Source organism: Lineus longissimus, chromosome 14, assembly GCF_910592395.1.
Source record: "Lineus longissimus chromosome 14, tnLinLong1.2, whole genome shotgun sequence".
Taxonomy (NCBI): Eukaryota; Metazoa; Nemertea; class Pilidiophora; order Heteronemertea; family Lineidae; genus Lineus; species Lineus longissimus.
Window position 1 is genome coordinate 4751275 of NC_088321.1, and position 22336 is coordinate 4773610.

Consider the following 22336-nt stretch of genomic DNA (forward strand, 5'->3'; position numbering starts at 1 on the left):
CCCAATAAATGACACTGGAAATAACAGAAAGCATCTCTGATATGAGGCAGCCTATCAGTGTGGCCAAACATAGCCAAATTCAAGAGAATTTACCATAAATTGCCAATTTCAACTGGCAACTCGCAGAAAAGAATTACCCTGGGGGTTTTCTTTTCTGCGAGTTGGGCTAGTTAGCCATTTCTAGACCCAATAAATGACACTTGAAATGAGAGAGGGCATCTCTGATATGAGGCATCCTACCAGTGTGGCCAAACATGACCAAATTCAAGAGAATTTACCATGATTTGGCAATTTCAGCCAGGCAACTCGCAGAAAAGAATAACCATGGGGGTTTTCTTTTCTGCAAGTTGGGCTAGTTCAACATTTTTTGGCCATTGATTACCAGTCGTTCATTACCAGTGTCATTGATTGGGTCTAGGAATGTCTAACTTAGTTGCCTGCTGAAATTAGCAAATTGTGGTAAATCCAACTCGCAACTCACAGATGTAACTCGCAACTCGCAAATGTAACTTGCAACTCGCAACTCGCATGAAAGTCGCACTCCATCTCATCATCATGAAAACTCGAGGCAATTACAAGCACAGTGAATTGTCAGACCTTGGGTATACAATGATACATTTAGGAGATGATATATGAGCCAATACAAAGTTGTAGGCGTACTCTGTGATGATTGGTCAACAGAGGTGATTTCCAGTCAGAACCCTCAAAACTCAAAAGTACCCAAGCATGTTAAGATTTCAATATCACTGGCATACTATTCCCCCAGATGAATAACTATCAAAGTGGATTCTGGATGGTTGACAGTGGATTCACAGTGGTATCGACTTAAATAAGAGGTTATTTCTTACAACGAAAATCTATCCACTGAAGAAGCTGATGATACCCAGGCATCGAGCCAGATTTTATCACATGAAAAGTAGAGGCAATTAAATTAAGAGCACCATCGGATGATATGTCACAGCATGGGTTTACAATTGATAATCGAAGTGGATCCAGGAGCTTCTCCCAATTGATAATAAAATGGATTGTGGATGGTCGCTGGTGGTTATCAAATAGTACCGAATCAAATCAGAGGCGATTCCATAAATGGGGCATTGATCCAATAAAAGAAAACAGTTTTGTATTTATCATATACCACAAATATCGTCATAATCACAAGAAAATTAAGGTAAACAGGCAAGTTTTGTCATTTTTGACCCGAATCCCTCATTACCTGAAAACGTTGAGGAGGACGACGTCACAACCGCATGACATCGTCGTGACTTCGCGACGTGGCTGAATTCAAGGAAGATAATGAAAATGACGTAATAGTCGATGTTCTTTCAACAGTCAGAGTCTGGATTGCACGAGAATTAATGATCTCGAGCATTCTCGTGCAATGAAATATTTTTATTGAACGTTTGTACTGCACGCTCACGTTTCATGCATCTTTCGCACATTTCTCTCAAAACAAAGTCTGCAAAGTTATGAAGAGCAGTGAGGTTTGTGTTGTCTTATAAAAGCCGGTCCCTGGAGCACTGTCCGTAATTTAGGTTGCATTTGAATGCATTTTTGGGAGGTTTTCATGGTCTTGTCTGCCGGATCACTTCACTTAGGGTATATGATAAAATCGATATGATAAGCAGCTAATAGCAAAGTGATAAAGCGCTCCATATGTATTCGACTTCTCCTTAGAAAGAGAGGTCCCGCACGTATACTTAGGCCCTATGTCTGTCAAATATCGCTGCTGTCGGATGTATAAAGCGGGAAGGCGATTTACAGTTTTCAGCAGCTTCCTTACTATAACTTTATCAATGAAATGGCCAGGGCCATTGTGCTCACCTCATGTGGAGGAAAGATGGATAAAGAGCATGGTATTGTGTCATGTAGTGTTAGGTTTGATGTAGGTCCAAGCAATTACAATTTCCCCAAAATGGCCAATTTATATATATATGTATATACATATATATATACATTCGACCTCTGTGACCTTGAAAAGGAGGTCAAATCAAAGAAGACCCGGGTGACACATTGAATGGTTGTTAGAATTAGATCTACCTATGATATAAAATTGGTGCCAATCGGGCAAGTCATTACTAGGTATAATGGCATTTTGAAGAATTTAGGATTTGGCCCCCTCCCTGGAGGCCAAACGGCAAATCAGATCGCACTAAACTTCAGTACCTGAGATCACCTGACCAAGGGGTACATGTGTACTTAATTTGTGATCAATAGTCATTGCAGTTAAGAAACGTGCCATAGTTACGGCCTGACGGCAAATTTATGCCATTTGACCTCTGTGACCTTGACAAGAAGGTCAAATTAAAAACTTGTGTGATATATACTGTATGGTGGTTAGATGTACCCATGATATCAAATTGGTGGCAATCGGGCACGAAGTTAAGGAATAATCACATTTTTAAGGTTTTTGGATTTTGCCCCCTGGTGGTCAAGTGGTGAATCATATTGGACCAAACTTTGGTCCCTGAGATCACCTGACTAAGGGGTAAATGTGTACCAAATTTGGTATCAATAGTCATTGCAGTTTAGAAACGTGCCATCGTTACATCCTAACGGCCAATTTACACCATTTGACCTCTGTGACCTTGAAAAGGAGGTCAAATCAAAAACCCGGAGGATATATGATGCACCTTTGCTAGAAGTACCTACCATATTTTTTTCACAATTTCCCGACTACTATTAAGGGAGATATTGCATATTTTCACTTTTAACGTTTGGCCCCCTGGTGGCCAAACCATGAAACGAATCGGATTGAAACTTAGTCTCCAAGGTGTCATCACATAAGGGTACATGTGTACCAAGTTTCAACTCAATAGCTCTAACAGTTACGAAACGTGCCCTGCTAACGGACGACGGACGACGACGACGACGACGACGACGACGACGACGACGACGACGGACGACGGACGCCACGGTATGGGATAAGCTCACCTCTGCTAAGAGGTGAGCTAATGACAAATTTAAACGATGGCTTCTTCAAATTTTCTGAGTGATAAGTGGTTAATTAACCAGACCACGATTTAATGCAAACCTCATTATTACTAAGCTATTTATGGCTTAACATGGGTATATATGTCATGCATTATGTCATGACTTTTTCGAGAACGAGATTCACGAGCAAAGGCTAGATAAAAAACCTCATTCAAAGGCCATGGCTAAACAGTAATCACCACAGTTAGAGCTAATGTCTATGTGGAAACCTCATCACACGCCAGAAATTAACAGGCGATTAATTGACTTCCGGTGGCCCACATTGTTGCACATGATACTCCAAGTGGCCATTAAAATGAATTTTGGATGGTTGCCATTGGGTAACGAAGGAGTATGGAATCAAGTAAGAAGTGATCCCTATAACGGTAATTTATCCACTTGATCATTAATGCACACATGATATCATTCAAGCTGCATTTTATCTCAAATATGGAAACTAGAGGCAATTACAAGCACAGTGATATGTCACACCATAACAACAATAAAAGTGGATATTTGAACCATTTTTAAAGTTGCATGCGTATTGCGCGATGGATGAGTCTTGAACAAAGGTGATTTTCAGTAAAAACAGTCAAAAGTCAGATGTGGGCACATTGACTTCCACTGGCTCACACTGGTGTAGGTACTGATACTCCCAGTGGCCATTAAAATGGATTTTGGATGGTTGCCATTGGGTAACGAAGGAGTATGGAATCAAGTAAGAAGTGATACCCTATAACGGAAATTTATCCACTTGATCATTAAGGTCTCACTAGCCGGTGAGGAGGCCAGGCCTATACCTGCCTCCAAAAATGATGCGACGTCATTTCATTCATACCCCTGTTCCAACGGCTATAGACTTGGCAGTACCTTACTCTCTCACAAACCTATGCATTTCTGAATAGCTTGTCTCTTGTAGAATACATATGGCCAAGTTTCAACGTCGTCTAGACATACAGTCATGCATAGACTGATGCAGCACAATGCATGAGACACCTTGTATGTTAACGCAAATTTGAAAAAATTCACCTTTATGCCTTATAACTTCAAGATTATATATAATTAACAAGGATGGTGAAAACAAATTTCATACACCTCTACTCACCACCTTGAGAAAGCCAACTGACGACTACTTCAATATTTGATATAAAAATAGGCTGTCGTTGCGGCTTTTGTTTGAATTTTTTGCCCTCGAAATTTTACCTTGAGAACATGTTCAATCTCACAGGAACCAGTCGATGTCAACATCCTGCTGAGCTATAAATAGCATGCGGGGCCTGCTCACCGCGTAAGTGCACACAAAAAACTGGTATTTTCCTCATATAATCGTCAGAGCTACCCCTTTACAAAAACCATGCACATCGGACATTTACATTTGAACAAGTAGCAATAGGGATAGAGTAGGCTCATCTGTATCCATGGTAATCCCTCGAGAATGATTTGGGAATGCCATTACCACCGGCAGATAGCCAAATGCATCTAGTTTTTTTATTTGTGAAAACATGGGGTCATCTCGGCTTTATTTTTTCGCTATGGCCTAGATTCGGACGAGCATAATTGACACTCGCACAAATACGCCCAACTTCGTGCGGCAGATGGAAGGTATCTTAGATATTGAGACCAAACTGGGGATTGAGACCCGCTTCAAATGGCACTGATTCTAGACTCATAAAATCGCCAAAGATCCATCTGCACATGGAAACTAAGACCAGGGCCCGGTTGCACAAAAGTAAATGATAGTTAAAAATCACAACTTAACTCCAAAAAGTGAATTTGGGTTGCAAGAAAGAAAATAATTTAAAAGTAGCGTTAAGTTAACGCTAACTTTAACTGACCTCCTAACCCCAAGATAAATCCCTATTTTGGAGTTAGCTGAAACAAAATGGCGGGCAACCAGGCCCTGTTTGAGTCTTTCCAGCCATTTTTTCAAGCTCCACGGCATTTTAGACAAAGAATCAACCACTTGGAGTTCTTCAATGACAATAAACTTTTTAAAAGATACCGTTTTTGCAGAGAAACCATTGTTTTGATAGTTGAAATGCTCAGGGAGGTCATTGAAAGTGCGACCGACAGAAGCCATGCAATTTCGCCTGAGGTGCAAGTCTTGATTGCTCTCCGTTATTTTGCATCTGGAGCTTTCTTTGATATTATTGGGGACACTTTCGGTGTAGACAAAGCTAGTGTAAGTCCTGTGGTGCACAGGGTGGCTGGCCTGTTAAATCCACCAGTGATGCCTCTGAATGCTGCATCTTTTTCAAATTTGTCTATGGTATTCTGCAGTGTAGGGTCGGCCTGTGGCATCTTTCCCCCTCCTCCAGTCCCTCTCTGGTGTTTTTGTCGCAGGGAATGGATCTCTTTCGCCTTTGAAAGCTGCTGGTTCCATTTTACCCTGCAGTTATCCCCGGTCCTTGTGGCCACTCCCAAGGAACTAACCTTTAGGGCAATTTCATCCCATTTGTATTTTTTCATTTTGTTTTTCACATCTGACGAAAACTTTTATCGCAAGATCCCAAGTTCATTTGTTACAGGATCAACTAAAACTTGGGCTTCTGAGTGCGAAAAATTCGGTTTTCTCTCCCTTTTTTGCTTTTGAGATGAATGATTCCCTATGGGGGCAGCCATCTTGCATGTCTTGCTTTCGATAGGAGGACCAAATACATTATGGGAAATGTCCCTAGCAACTAACATTGATTTACTTAAAAGTAGTGTTAGTTAACATTGGGCCTAACATTGATTTGTGCAACTCAATTTTAGCGTTATGTTAGCTAACGCTAAGTTAGGGACTTTAACATAAAATGATAAACTAACATACTTTTATCACCATAACTTTTGTGCAACCGGGCCCAGGGCGTCAAAGTAAATAGTATTGGACCCATTCATGAACATGGAAATAGCCTACATCTTAAGAACGACATTTCTCGGGGGGGGGGGGGGGGACAAAACAGACCCCGTCCCCACTGTGTAGTACCACCTGTAGTATAGCTCTTATTAGCCAGTGGTAATCAGGTCGGGATTGTACCCTCCCAAAAACTAGAGCTGGCTACTACCAGCGAACTCTCTGCCGAATTAATATCTGGGGGTACCTGCTATGTTGACAGGAAGTTTTTGGGGCATGGTTTTGAGGGAGGTACGTGCACTTATGTACATTTGGGATAGGTGATGACCACAAAATGAGTCTAAGATGAAGATGTTTATCGAAAATGTCTATCGAAAATAGTCCGGCTGGCACTCAGTGCTGCAACGATTTAGCAGGTCACAAAAATCTAGTTTTCTGGGCGGGCGAAAGTACAATATCCGAACAAAACACAACATATAAAGGCTATTTTATTAAAAGCACAGTCTAGGCATAAAGAATATTTTGTACAGACTATTTTCATGCGAAATGTTCCGAGTATCGCGGACATTGACCAAATGGACCTACGAACTGGCACTACACAAGATAACTGGGTGGTTTCACCCATGCTTTTTTGCCCTATTTTGGTAACAGTTTCTCCCTTAAATTCGTACACCATTGGTCGTTACATCAATTCATCTTCATTTTACCAACTTTACGGCATATTCCTTGGGCATATTCAACCAAACCTGCATGGCTAAACAATAAATCTACTGAGGGCGAAACAACCACGCTGCAACGGCATTAGAGCGAAACTAAATCGCTGAGGGCGAAACGACCACGCTACAACGGTGTAATGTTTTTGAGTGTTTCTGTTTTTGAGTGTTTCCCCTCATTGTTTGGGAACGCTCAAAAATAGATTGACAAGTTTTTCTGTGTATCCCCCCTATTGAAAAGTCGTGGTCTCTCTAGCTGCCTATTGTTTGGAAACACTGACACATAGGGAACAACCACAGATGTTACAACGGCATGAGGCCGAAACGATCGTGAAGCATGTACATGTGCGAAACTAAAAATAGCAATTTTTAATTACTACGCGGTACGAAGATTTATATTCAGATTTTTATTTTTCGAAAGTCCGTAAATTCTGGGTAACATAGATGGACGCCGATTCAGAGTTATTAATATTCAGCATGCAATACAGTTAATAAATACGCCAGTGGAACTTGTGAAGTGAACACTCTGGGGAACTACATGATGGAGGTGCGCTGTTCGGTCTGGCACAATGTTTACGACTTCACAGACTAACAGACGTCATTCCATACCACCATATAAACTCTCTGCTATAGGCAGAGAGTTAACTAGTTTTTTTTATAGATGTACTTATCTAGTTCCCCTAATTAAACCTTTGAGAAAGCAAACATTTTCATTCATTGGTATACACACAACTGTAATTTCAGGTCTAAAATTGCCCACCTGCAGCTGATAATCCCAAAATATCTCAGCAATCAGTTTACCGAAGGCAATGAGCAGATTCATTATTCTATGCTTAACAAAAAATTAAAAAGAAATGAGCGCACAGAAGACAAACGCGTACTTACCATGTACAACCATGTACAGGCTCAAGTGTGATTTGAGAAATATTCAGCAAGACTAGTATAATCCAAAATTACTCAATGTGGCTTATTGATGATCTGGAAATAGAAGAGTTATGGATATGATAGATTTTTCAGCTCAAATTTTGCCAGTCAGCTTGAAGGCCATAAAGCTTTAAGGGTCATGCATAAAATGTGACAAGAGATAGACAAAATGATTGCTGTTCGTTTCTTAGCATTCCTAAAGGGCTTTTCATGGATTTTGAGCCCTTACAAACTGTAGCATAGTAAACATGGTAAGGGAGCCGTGTGGGTCATGGGCCGGGGGGGGGGATCTTGTAGTGACAACTTTTAAAGTTGCAATTCGTCTATTTTACAAACAACTGGTTCTGGGGTTGAATTTACAGCAGCCATTTGCCTGTGTTGTTGTTCTGACTACAGCCACTGTTTATTCCCACAGGATATCGTTGGGAATAGCAGTACAAGGATTAGATCCAGTGAGAGGCATCAAAACACCTATTTCCTTGGTTTAAGCCGAGACCAGGGGATGTATTATCGCTACACGAACACTTATTCAAAATGGGAAAGATTTTTTAAAGGCGGCTGCTGTGAAGAGATAAGTTACGAGAGGCACAAAGTAGCTTGCTACCGTTAACAGAGGAAAACTTTGTTTATTTTACAACTATTAGACTCGACGATGGGAGAATGCCAGATTTCTTGTAACGTTTCCTTTAAGGGAATTCTGGCGTTCATTGTCAAAACAAATTTAATTTGCATATGACTTGACCGAAGCAATGCATAGTGGCCCATTGGAACGACACAAGTTTACAGTAAATGATAAATGTTTACTGGACGAGTACAGAATGAGGATAATGATAACAATTAAACAAAAGAAACAAGAACGTTAAAGATCGTCATAAAATTCGATAAAGATCTTCTTAAAATTCGATAAAAGATCTTCTTAAAATATCGCTATTAAGATCTTCATAAAATCTCTGTGAGTAGAATCAATTTGGAGCTTCATTGGGTGATTTCAAAGTTGGTTTTGGTTTTAGTTTAGGGTGTTAGTGTCAGTTTTATTCTTCATTTCTACCCCTAAAAACCTATGTCTGAACTCAAGGTTTTATTTTAACACCAACACCTGGTTTTATCTAAACACCTAAAACCTGGGCTGAAACTAAGAAGACGTTTATGCTGCAGGTAAAACTAACACCAAGATGGACAGAGATAAAACCTTGGAAAAACCAAACATGCATGTTGTTGTCGTTGTTTCTGTTGTTTCCCTATAGTAACCGCTTCCACGAAATTTGGTGGCCTTCTTTCACGTCCATCATCATTCCCATCAGCGTTCAAAATACATGCAACTACTTCTTGAAATGGTAGGAATAACAGGATTTTTTCCCTTCTTAACACCAACATCAACTTTGAAATCCACTCGGTGTTAATGCCTAAGGTGTTAGTTATATTGGTAATACAAAATGCACTACAAATCTTCCAAATATAACACCGAGCTGGGATTAAGATCAGACCTTAGTGTTCCAGTTGGTTTCAGTGTGAAACTAAAACCTAATTTGAAATAGGATAATGCTCAAACTGAGTGTCAAAACTAACACCAGAACGGATTTCATTTCTGGTGTTTTGGAGAGTTTTAGTTTTAGTCCCGCTGTTAGTTTTTGACACTAAAACCATCCCTTAGTTTTAAGCTAAAACTGGACATAATGCTAAAACCAACAAACACCGACTTTAAAATAGGATGAAACTAAAACCCACTTCATTTCAATGCTGGTTTAATCAAGAGTTTTAGTATCCCATTTAGTTTTAAAACTAAATCTAAATGAAATGGCCAGGGCCATTGTGCTCACCTCATGTGGAGGAAAGATGGATTAAGAGCATGGTATTGTGTCATGTAGTGTTAGGTTTGATGTAGGTCCAAGCAATTACAATTTCCCAAAAATGGCCAATTTACAGTACATTCGACCTCTGTGACCTTGAAAAGTAGGTCAAATCAAAAAAGATCCGGGTGACTCATTGAATGGTTGTTAGAATTAGATGTACTTATGATATAAAATTGGTGCCAATCGGGCAAGTAATTACTAGGAATAATGGCATTTTGAAGAATTTAGGATTTGACCCCCTCCCTGGAGGCCAAACGGCAAATCAGATCGCGCCAAACTTCAGTACCTGAGATAACCTTACCATGGGGTACATGTGTACTTAATTTGTGATCAATAGTCATTGCAGTTAAGAAACGTGCCATAGTTACGGCCTGACGGCCAATTTACGCCATTTGACCTCTGTGACCTTGACAAAAAGGTCAAATCAAAAACCTGTGTGACGTATACTGTATGGTGGTTAGATGTACCCATGATATCAAATTGGTGGCAATCTGGCAAGAAGTTAAGGAATAATCACATTTTTAAGGTTTTTGGATTTTGCCCCCTGGTGGTCAAGTAGTGAATCATATTGGACCAAACTTCGGTCCCTGAGATCACCTGACTAAGGGGTAAATGTGTACGAAATTTGGAATCAATAGTCATTGCAGTTAAGAAACGTGCCATAGTTACGGCCTGACGGCCAATTTACACCATTTGACCTCTGTGACCTTGAAAAGGAGGTCAAATCAAAAACCCGGAGGATATATGATAATGATGCACCTTTGCTAGAAGTACCTACCATATTTTTTTCAAAAATTTCCCGACTACTATTAAGGGATATATTGCATATTTTCACTTTTAACTTTTGGCCCCCTGGTGGCCAAACCATGAAACGAATCGGACCAAAACTTGGTCTCCAAGGTGTCATTACATAAGGGTACATGTGTACCAAGTTTCAACTCAATAGCTCTAACAGTTACGAAACGTGCCCTGCTAACGGACGACGGACGACGATGACGACGACGACGACGACGACGACGGACGACGGACGCCACGGTATGGGATAAGCTCACCTCTGCTAAGAGGTGAGCTAAAAATGACTTTGAAATCACCCATTGGCGGGGGTGGGTGGGGGGGGGGCTAAATTATAGTATGCCAGCAAACTGTGGCAGCACTGGGACGCTGAGAACTGCCGACTTTCCCGAATGTTCATCGACGGTTTTATACAAATCACATTCACTAGCAATGGTTTTATAGAAACTTCATTTCGCAGGCCATGGTCATGGCTGTATTAAAACATTGCCTTATGGAAACTATACACAGACCATGGCTCTATGGAAACCTCATTTACAGGCCGTGGTTAAATGGTCATGGCTGTATTGAAACATTGCCTTATGGAAACTATTCACAGACCATGGCTCTATCGAAACCTCATTTACAGGCCGTGGTTAAATGATAACCTTATAAACAGACCAATGCTTTCTGGAAACCTCATTTACAGACCATGGTTTCATGGAAATCTCATCATTCACACGTACAGGCATATCGCTTGGAAACTTCAAAATCAATTGCAATATGGGAACCACTATGGGTACGCAATCAGACACCTTCGGCAATAACTGGATAAATTCAGGCCTTGGCAGTTTAAAACTGGGGGACCTGGGAGTTTCCGTGATTTTGCGCTCGATGACCTTTGACCAGTCATGCCTCAGACCTTTGACAGTGCTCATTTGGGGCAAACCTGGTTGTCACCAAAATTTGGTGATGCAGGACATAGAAGAAAATGGCCAATAGAGAACTCATTCGATTTTTGGGCCTCAGTATCGTGACCTTTTCAAAATATTGATGCCTCGATCGATGGTCAATTCGGGTGCAACCTGCACGTCACACGTATCAGTCGGAGTCTGGCCCAAATCTTATCCTTAATCACTGATCAGAGCCTCGTTCCGAGTTTTATCTGGTTGCTGTGTCTTTGTGTACATCGAGCAGCCAATGCACTAGGGGAGTTCCCAGCCATGGTCACCCACTTAAATTGTCTTTTTTGCCGCCGTGGTTTAATTTCACCTAAATCATCATGCACAATGTTGTAAGGTACATACCCAACCATTGCCTGAGCAAAATTAGCATCCAGTAAATACACACATTCTTAAGATATCCCTGTTTTCATTTGATGTATATTTACTTCAATGTCCGTCTCAATATCACTACCACAATGTTAGAAATGTTTCCTGTTGACATAGTTATCAACAACTTTGACTTGAGTCATTTATTACTCAAAGAGACGAATGGGTTCTTCCTGGGTGACCTGAATGTATCACTTTCCTAACAACCAGCACTCATAGCAACTTGGATATCAATTGTCTGAAGCTGTCAAATTGGACATTCTTCACAATATTTGTGTTGATAATCACCAGTTTTTGCCAGAAGAACAATTTGTAGTGCAAGGGGAGACTGGAAAAAGGCAAATAATGCTGAAAGAAGGAGCCTTATTATTGAAAATCTCTCTCTCGGTACTACACCTCATTACCATATCATGACCTGATCGACCTCGATTAACTGCAGGATGCATGACATGCATTACTGTATGACAAGTGTAGTGACAAAAGGTCTATTGTTCTCTGTACTTCAATTCAGTTGGGAGGTGGACAGGGAGTTGGAGCCCTTCATTATTTTTTTTGTAAATATGGGACACTACTAATAACCCTTTGGGGCCCTTGATATTTTTTTTGTAAATAGGGACACTACTTTAATAACTCTTTGGAGTCCTTAATTATTTTTTTGTAAATAGGGGGCACTACTTTAATAACCCTCTTTTCTTTGGGAACCTCAGTTGTCAAAACAGTTACATAACAAGTATAAGCTGACAATCAGCAGTAAATAGATTCAGGTATCGGGCCATGAACTAAAATATGTAAATGATGTCTACTCTATTAAACGGTAAGTCAGAAAACACGATAGCAGTCCCTAAGTTTTCAGTCATCTCAGAAGATTCTATTCTGGTTTTATTTCCATCAGAGCTGATCTACACTTCACCCTACAAAAATATCAATTACGAATGTGCTGTCTGGACTGTAGACTATATTTCACGTTTATTGATGATAAGGCCATCGACCTGGGAGAATAAGTGGAACACACGTACAGCGGGCAAACATACCGAAAGACAAATAGCCCACAAATTTATGGATAATGTACTCTCCACCCCCTCCCCGTACTATGCTCCTCTGGTTACTCTCTTCTTTCCACCCCCACCCACGCCCTCCTCCCAGCCCCTTCAGTTACATTTGGGCCAATCGGTAGGACATTAAACTGGCAATCTAATGATCAGTGACTATGCAACTTCGATATTCGTATATTATATTCTTTGAACCATTATAGTGTTGATTCATATTGTAAAACACTTTCGACGATAACTAGCTCCAAATACTCCTCATGGTAGAACGCGGGTTTATCATCATATCATTGTCTAAGACATTCGTGGTGCAGAGGATTAGTTTAGTTTACCTTATTCGTGGATACATGCACACAGCAATATAAAACATAACATAACCGATACAGTAAATAAAAAGCATTATTGGATTTTTTTTTAAATACGTAACATGCTAACATGTTAACCCCCTACTACCAACAAAAATTTGACATATCCGTGAGAAACTGAAAGTTAATAACAGACTTTGCTTAATGAGTCAAGATTGGAATTTCCGCATTTCAATTACGTAAGCTGACTGACCTGTTTAAATTTCCAAAGGTCACCCACAAAAGAGGCAGTAGAATACTGCCAACAGCAAACTACTGCATCATCTGCTTCACGTTCTACTGCAACCTCTATTGCTTCTGAAGTAGAACATGCAGTAGACTACTGCAACTGGTTTTTGAAAAGAAATATTTGGCAGTAGAACATGCAGTAGTCTACTGCCACTATTTGCACCAACACCTACTACTGCACGCTCTACTGCCAGGACTCGACCAATATTTGAAACTCTACTGCCAGGACTCTACTACAAGTTTTGGTCCATTACAGCACTACTGCAAAGTATACTACTAGGACCCTGGCGACATTTTGGCCCACACCTCTACTGCAACCTCTACTGCAACCTCTACTGCTTCTGAAGTGGAACATGCAGTAGACTACTGTATGTAGTTCTTGGGTGAATTGGACTATTTACTTCGTGGTCAAATAAGATATCTTGTGTTTTTCCCAGTTCGAGAAATTGGCTCCAAATTTGTTTGTGAGAACCGGATTTTCTGTGATGAAATATGCTTAAAAGTCACACTTCAGAGCGAAGAAATTAAGAAAGAATGCTGCATGCTTATGAAATAAGAACCCAGGCATCATTTGATGTAGTGATGAAGCCCAGAACATTGTGCTAATCCAAGAAATATGGTTGAAATGAAGTGGCCCCATTGATATTGGAATGACCCTGTGAGGTCAGCATCGCCTGCTATGGATTTTGTTGCTTGAAATTGAGAGTTCTGACTGTATCTGAGTGGTTTTGATGAAACGTTGGGCCTGATGAACTACATTTTCATGTGGTATGATGAAAGACTCGTCCTCAGAGCATTTGGAACCATTGCTGGGTGTGGTCTGTGTAGATAGTTTCAATTGTAGAATTCTTGGTAAATTCTTACGTGTAATTCAAAATTATTCTCACCCTCCTTTCCATAGTCTCCATCTACTACTGAAACGCCCCTTTGTTTGTCCAGTACAGCAAGTAAGACTGTCATTCCCTTTCCCCCCTTTAAATTTAGCTCCTTGATTACTACCTACCTCCATCACTCGAGCCTCAGTTTGGGTTTGCTGTATTTGAAAATACAGATACTCCAGTTTGAGATAAGAAATAAGCTTTTGAGTCCGAGTTGAGTGCCATAAATCATCAAACTGGTCGCTTCTTCACGTAACGTAACAGTATTTGTCTCTGTGTGTATCATCATCATCATCATCATCATCATCATAGGCGTTTTGGCCCAGAATTGGGCCTTTGCCTTTCGATTTATATTGGCGCATGGGTCGTGCAACATATTCTTCATATAGAGAAGAAACAAATAAAGAAAGAACATTTGACACTTATACAGAAAAAGACAATTTTTTACAAGAAGCCTAGTAGCTTAATAGTTTGTGTGGTCAAGACAGAGAGGGTCCTAGATACGATCGATAGGACCACGTTGACCCCACAAAGCATACATGTTTATATTTACAGTTTGGCGTGAACTCTTGTTAAGAACAGTGCACTATATAATTTTATAATTTTTTAGCCAGAGAAGTTATATTGTTGTTCGCTAATAAGCTGGAACTACCGAAAGACATACCTCTTTGATGATATAGTTTTCTCTGTAACTCAGCATACTCCTTTGTTTACAGCGGACTCCCTGCTTTCTGTGACATAGCCTAACTTGTCCTGGTATATAATGGTGTCACGGGGATGTTAATGCTGGATTCTGTTAACGAACGGACAGTAGGTTAGTTTTGGTTGCTATATAGGACAAGTGAGTGGAGTATAGAGGTCCCGGCTGATCTGAAAGGTAATATACTGATTTCAGGCCTGGTGAAAAGGAACGTTTATATGTTTAACAGTGCAATGGGTTACATAATACATGGCATGATGATGTCATTTGGTTAGGATGACTTATGTACAGCATATTAAGTAGATTATTTATAGGTTACAAACAGCGAGACTATTGTCGGGCGCTGCAAAAATGAAGAGTTAACCATCGGGTTGGCTAAGAACTACTTTTAGATATGTAGCAAGTTATGCATACAGGTTTATGGTAAGATAAGCACGATGAACTAGTATAAGCAGCGAGGCAGGTTGCCGAGCGCTGGCATGTGATACTAGAGGAAGATGAGATGAGAATGAGACTGAGAGGGGAAGAGAGAGATGGTCAAGTTTTTATAGATGTAGGTTGAAGATTTGTTCAAGTACGTCGTCTGGGATCAAGGAAAGTAGTCTGGGTAATGTTCTCCAGTGTATTACGGCAATAAGACTATTTGGGGGCGATGGGGTGAAGGATGAATCCTGATTACGGAAAGGGTTAAACATTATCTCGAAACGACTCATGAAGACCTGTTCTGAGGGATCGAAGGGAGAGTTGCAGGTATTCTGCTGAGATGATTCAGGGTGCAGGCGGTGACGTCTGACCAGGTCCAGTATCTCGTTCGAGTTTTCTAGTCTCAGTGCCAGGAATATAATCATTAGCATTTGGTGAATCAGAGAGGCCCATCGGGAGGGGTCGTCCGCCCTCACCGGGCAGTTTGGATGCCTTATGTTCCTTGCGATGATGGTGCCACATTGAACGTTGCACTGGAAACATGCTGACGGGCCCCTAATGAACCACGGAAGGTGGATACATAGGACATGCCTTTTTAATCTGGTGGTGGTATGAGGACAGATTGGGCAGCAGCTTCCGAGAGAATTTCCCATGGTAACCAGTCTTGCCCCTTGGTCGTGGCTGTCTATGTTGACACCCGATATTATGTTTTCTCCCATGATTACATAGCGTCTGTCTTCTCCCATTTGGCTCATTTCGGGGCAATCGTTATCATCATCTTCCTCCTCTTCTGGAAGCGAATTTGCTGCATTGTAAGTTGTTGGGTCTTGCTCTGCAACCTCTATCACTGGAGTCCCCCCTTGTTCTGGAGCAGTATGTAGATTTTCGTCCTCATCAGAGCTTTCTACAGCTGTCGTTCCCTCGTCCTCTGAAGCTGTCGTTCCTTCAGGAATAGATTCGTCGTCTGACATATCTGAATAGTCCAGGCTGGAGTCCATAATGGGCTGTTTGTCCATCTGGAAATAAAGCTTGCTTAATATATGGGGAAAAGAAGGTTATGTCATAATTTTCGGTGATGTTTACGGTCTCGTTTAGAAATTGGTCCTCATTAGTACTCATAGATGTTTTTGCCTTTTTGTATCCAGTATTTGTCCAATCTTGACTTAAAGGTGTTCAGACTTGGAGCCATAACTACTGATTCGGGCAATTCATTCCAAGGTTTCACGATCCTGTTGGTAAAGAAATTGTCCCGATGCTGGTAACGTGCTCTAAGGGGAGCTAACTTGAGCTGGTGGCCTCTTAGACCGACGTTCTCCGAGTAAGGAATTTCCAGTTTGGTTATCATCTGGCCATGGGCGATCTTGTACATTGTTATTAGGTCGCCCCTCAGGCGTCTATGTTTAAGAGTCGGTAACTCGAGTATTTCTAGTCTCTGCTTGTATTCCAAGTGTCTGATGCTTTTTAGAAGCCTAGTGGCTCGCCTTTGTACCTTTTCCAGGCTGTCTTGATCGCGCTTGTAGTGTGGTGACCATACTTCCTGCGCATACTCCAGATGAGGTCTGACCAGAGATTTGTAGAGTAGTTTGAACGTGCTATAATTTAGACTTGTGTATGTTCTTTTGATAGTTGCAAGTATGGAGTTAGCTTTTTTAACTATATCGTCAATATGGTTGATGAATTTAAGTTTGTTGTCCACCGTCACCCCAAGGTCTTTCTCTGAGCTTACCTGTTGGATGTAATGCCGGTCACTGTCTTTTGTTTCTAAGGAGTAATTGAAGGCGGTTTCGAATCTACCTAGCCTCATATGTTTGCATTTTGGTAAATTGAAGGCCAATTGCCACTTGCCTGACCATTTGTCTATATTCGAGAGACTCATCTGGAAATTTTCGCAATCTTCAAGGTTATTCACTGACTCGAAGGATATAGTATCGTCAGCAAACAGTTCAGTCGGGGATAGATTTTGTTCTAGCAAGTCATCAACGTATATTATAAATAAGAGCGGGCCGAGGACACTACCTTGCGGCACCCCGCTTTTTACCTGCATGGGTTCTGATAGGACATTATTTACCTGTACAGCCTGGAGACGATCACTCAGGAAATCTCTGATCCAGCCTAAAATCGGCTGGGTTATACCATAGCTCTTTAGTTTCGTGATTAGTCTTGCATGCGGTACAGAGTCGAAAGCTTTGGAATAATCCAGAAAGACAATGTCGACGCTGCTCCCAGAGTCTAGGGCTTTGACCCATGCCTCTAAGGCTTCCAGAAGATTGGTCACGCAACTCTTACCGCGGGTGAACCCATGTTGATCTTCAGAGAGCAAGTTGTTCCTCTTTAGATGGTCTAGAATGTGATCTCTTACGATCGTCTCCATAAGTTTGCAGCAGATGCATGTTAGGCTGAGTGGTCTGTAGTTTGATGGACTATGTTTGTCCCTTTCTTAAAGATCGGAATTACAATTGCCCTCTTCCAGTCGTCTGGTACTGTTGACGAGGTTAGGCATTTATTGAACAGGATCGCAAGAGGCTTCGCAATTTCTCGATGAAGGGCATTCAGAAGACTTGGATGTATCTCGGCAGGTCCATGACTCTTCGTAGTTTTTAGTTCTCGCAGTAGTTTGTCCACTTGTTTCTCTGTAACTGTGAGATTCTCCAGGGGCCATGTGATTTGTTTGTCCGGCATAGTAGGTATGTTCTGCAAGTCTTCTATAGTAAAAACGCTTGCAAAGAAGTTGTTTAGGATATCCGCATGTCCTTTGTCCTCCTCGTTGATACTGCCAGTTTTCTTGTAGTGGTGGTATACCTTGAGGAGACTTTGTTTTTGACTTATAGTAGGACCAGAAAGCCTTTGGATTGGTTTTGCTTTCTTGTGCAATTTTCCTCTCAAAGTTCCTTTTTGCCTTTCGTAGTGCTTTTGATGCTTTATTTCTCTGATTTATGTAATCTTGATAGTCTTGGCCTTCACGTGATTTCATGTACCTTCGGTATGCTCTATGTTTTGCACGGACTTTTCCAAGTGCGTGGTCGTTCATCCAGAGTGGTTTGAATCTCCTATTTCTACCCGATCTAACTCTATTTTTTGGTACATATTTGTCTCTCATGGTTATTAGCTTCTCTTTTATTTTCTGCCAGGCCTGGTTTGCATCTAGGTCAATAATCTCTTCTGCCAGTGTTAGGTCTTGTAGTTCCTGCCTCATTTTACCGTAATCTGCCTTTTGATACTGGAACTTGCATTGTGTCTTTTCGGTCACTCATGGTCACTTTTACCAAGACCTGGCTTGTGTTCAACCTCTTCCTGGATCAGATTTCGATCGGAAACTAACACTAGGTCATCAAGAGTTGATCTTTGTCCATTTCTGTGTCTTGTTGGTTTTGTCACAACTTGGTGTGCTAGAGAGTCATGCACTCGGTCGAGGAAGTGAAAGGCAGGGTGCCTGTTTCCCACCTTAGTTGTTTCCTTTTCCCAGTTTATTTCAGGATAGTTGAAATCCCCCATTATGACGTAGTTATCTGTTTGTGATTCTAGTTTTTTCTCGAGAAGTGAATTTAATTGAGCGTTTTCAAACGGGCTACTATTTGGGCTTCTATATATGCATCCTATGTGTAAAGGTTCGTTTTGGTCTGTCCGCAAAGTCCCCCATACGGATTGTTTAAAGCTGTTATCTAACCCCTCGAAGTCAAAAGATAAACCGGTTTTGACGTATAGACATACCCCACGTCCAGGATATTCTAAGTTGGTGACTGGGTCTTGATAACCCGGAATGAGGATGTCCGTTGCCTTCAATGGGTAAATTGTGTTTTTTGGCTTGATTTCAGTTAGAGCTATGATGTCTGGGTTCTCATCGTGGACAACTGCCATTAATTCATTCATTTTGTTTGTTATCTGGTCTACGTTAGAGTATAGGATGCATACATAGTCTGTAGTAGGGGCGATGTTGTTATTCCCCACCTTTGTGGTGGGGTCTATTGGGAAAGGGCTGTCTCTTCACTATTTGGCCGTTCTTAATAATAAGATTTATTTCACCATCTTTGGTTCTTCTGTCGAGCTCCTCGTAGAGCGATTTGAAGTTATCTCTCTCCGCCTTAGTGAAGTCTTTTGTTACTCTACATCTTTCGCCTTTTGGTGTCGATTTTCTTGCCCTTCTGGTGCTGATATCTGCCTCTACTGGCGAATTTAGTGTTGCCAGTAGTGGTCGTGGTCTCCCGTCTACATTTTTAACGTCCATTCTACTTAGGCTCTTTACCACGACTTCGTCATTAGCCTGTCTCACTCTGTCCGGGGAGATGACCCTTAGCCCGAACTCTCTCAGTTGGTTTGTGGTGGTTTTCAGATCGTCTGATGCTCTTATCGCCGGATCATCCGATGCACTTTCCTTTTGGTCATAGATGATGATGTTTGACTCGCGCTTTAGTTGTTCCCTTACTTCAAGTTTGATGCTTGTTAAGTCGGATTTTATGTTCTTCCTCGCTTCTGCCATTATAGTTTCTGTAGAGACTTGTAGTTTGCGCTCAACTAGGGTTTCTATTATTGGCATTTGCCTAGCCACCGCAGTCTCGACTGCATGGTCAATTTTGTCATTTATAGTGAGTGATAGGTCCTCGATTTGCTTTGACAGGCTATCCAATCTCCTCATTTGTGTCTCCTCCCTTTTTTCCAATATTTCTTCCCTTCTCTCAAAGAGTTTGCCGATATACTCAAGTAGTCCAGCGCTGTCTACCATTTGGGTAGGTGTATAGGTGGGTCCGTGTCTCTGGTTTCCCCGCTTGGCTTGTTGCAGGGGTGAGTCCCCTGAACTGTTTGGCGAACCTATCTCACCATGGCTTCTTTTATTTTCATTTATATCTCTCCCACCGACTGCTGCTCCCACGTCGTGTGGGGTTGATGTCAGATTATGTGAGAAAATGGTGTCCTGTTCGTCTCTGCTCTGTTGTTTATGGTTTGGGGTTCTCATGAAAGATAGATTCTGCAGAGTAGTAGCTGCAGAAGCACTTTCATCTTGCTGGTTGCCAAGTTCCGTCGTTTTTTTGGATGGCGATATAACATCCAGAAGCTGTTTCCGTAGTTTGTTCATCGACATGGTGCTACTACTAGGTAGGCCTGACTAAACTATGAAAAATGAATATACAGTATGCAATACTATAATATATACTGGGAGAAAAGAAATAATTTTTTGGCCCCTATTTACCTTACTTGGATCTTGATATTGTCTTCTTACGAGGGAAAACTATGTGAACAAATCAGGTGAGGTACTCGGTCTCAAGTTGTTGGGTGTTGGTTCTTTCAAGTTTGGAATGCCCTGTAACTAGAGAAAGATCAAGCTCTGTCAGTATCAGCTTCAACGGTTTGGTGTATCCCAAGTAGTATGATTCGGAGAAACCATGTAGGTATTATCCAGGAATCTAAAATACTTGTCCGGCACCTTCCGATCTGATATGTGTCCGCCTACACTGTATGCCTATGTATATATGCACATGATACATACACCGTGTACACCATGTACACTGAGTACTGATATTTGTGTGCTTCCGATATGGCGGGAAAAATTTGCAATTTCCCAACGAACAATATTGCTGAGAAAGGTGCTATTTATCAGAAAAATATGTGACAATAACAGTATGGTGCATAGCATATAACTTGTGCAGTGCTAAGAGTTCACTAGGAATGCTGCCAAAAAGTAATAAACGTGAAATAAAGTGGAAAAAGTTCGAGTAAAAAAAAAATCTTTGTTTCCGACGCCATGTTCCTCGTTCAATCTCCAATCTCACATTGTGTGGTCCATTGTTATGCTCTGTGTACATTTCGTGTACATTGCACCGCTACGGTTTTATACTTGTTACGTTTCAAAACTCCATCTAAAACATATTTTCTTCCTCACCAAATCCTTTATTACGCCCAGATGATGTATTTGCGGTCACTCACCTCATATTCTTGCTATGCAAATCATGATATGATCGAAAGTTCGATGAAGAAATCAGAGATTTAATAGGACACTTTTGACGCGCCGTCGGACTCTTTTCCGCGCGCTTGGATGACAGTTCTTTCGGACAATCCACCGTGTATCGATTGAAATAACGTCACGCCTACGCTTACGAACTCTTTCATGTTTTAAGACTTTGTAGTCAGAGATATTGTTGAGACAATGGTGTACGTCTTTTTCAGGTTATGACTCATCTATGATACTATTTTTGCAAGTTTTACGGGTCACGCCTTCTACGTCCTGTGATCCGCGTCAAATCACTTTACTACGTTGACAACGACGTACACTTTCGGTCTGGACACACGTCCCTCAGTCATTCTTTAATATTTCCTGAACTGTACATCAAAATCTCACTAAATCCTGAATAAGAATTCTTATTTATGTCAACTACCAGTAGTATGTAACCATTTTAGGGTTATGTGCTTTGAGTTTAAGACATTCAATGACAAAGCTAGATGAAGTGCGATTCCGCCGTCTTATTCTACTGACGTAATACCTTAGACGCTCGAGCTTCCAGTGTCCGACACCTGTTTTAGAAGTTAAAAATATGTAAGATTTAGACACATAACCATTATCAAAATTTGTATATATGATCTTGAGAATCATTAGAAAGATTTGGATGTGTTCGATTGAAGGTTAAGTGTTTCGTCATAGAGTTATCGAGGCGATCGTATCGGTACAAATTGAGAATGCGGCGTCACATCCATTTACGCTATTAAGGCTTAACCATTACGCACGGCGGTGTCATTTCCTAGATATGCCCTGTGTTTAGTTCAAAAGTGCTAAAAACTCTTCCATTAAAAAGCCATGGAAGTTTTTCCTATCTTTTCTTCTAACAATATGGGATCAATTTCATGTTTCAGTTTTCTGGTTATTAGAACCGCATGCTTGCCGTTTCGAATTATATTCGGCACTCCCTCTCAAAAATTGACCAAATTTCGGGTCACGTGACGTGATTCTAGCCTCGTGATTGGATGTGGCGTGGCGTCGTGAAGCTATAAAAGACGTTAATTTTGTTATGTAATCACTCTTGACTTGGGTCTCAAGCCGAAAGGTTGGTACTCAGGCTCCCGGCGGGCTCCGCCCCGTCGGGACGCCGCTGGTGTAGTTGACAAGGGTCGTGAATACACTAATGTTCTACTTTAAATGGCATCGGGCCACCCATGGTTTATACTAAATAGGAAAGCAAATAAATGAAACGACAGTTAGGTTATGTTACAGGAATTTATTGCTGAGCAAGGTTATGAGCATGATCGGTGTACAATACCTTATTATGAGACAGAAAGAAATATACGTTTTCGTTAAATTGATGACTTTGTTGGCCATC

At 41.1% G+C, this 22336-nt stretch overlaps 1 long non-coding RNA gene across 1 annotated transcript in view; it reads right to left on the reverse strand.

Moving 5' to 3' along the window:
• Nucleotides 1–11471, reverse strand: part of LOC135498655 (uncharacterized) — a 74840-nt gene extending 63369 nt beyond the window's left edge. Inside the window, exons 1-2 of the long non-coding RNA XR_010449120.1 lie at nucleotides 11372–11471; nucleotides 7405–7497 (exon numbers count right to left, since the gene is read on the reverse strand). This is a non-coding gene — a long non-coding RNA (uncharacterized LOC135498655). The remainder of the gene's footprint in view (nucleotides 1–7404; nucleotides 7498–11371) is intronic.
• Nucleotides 11472–22336: the final 10865 nt, after the last annotated feature.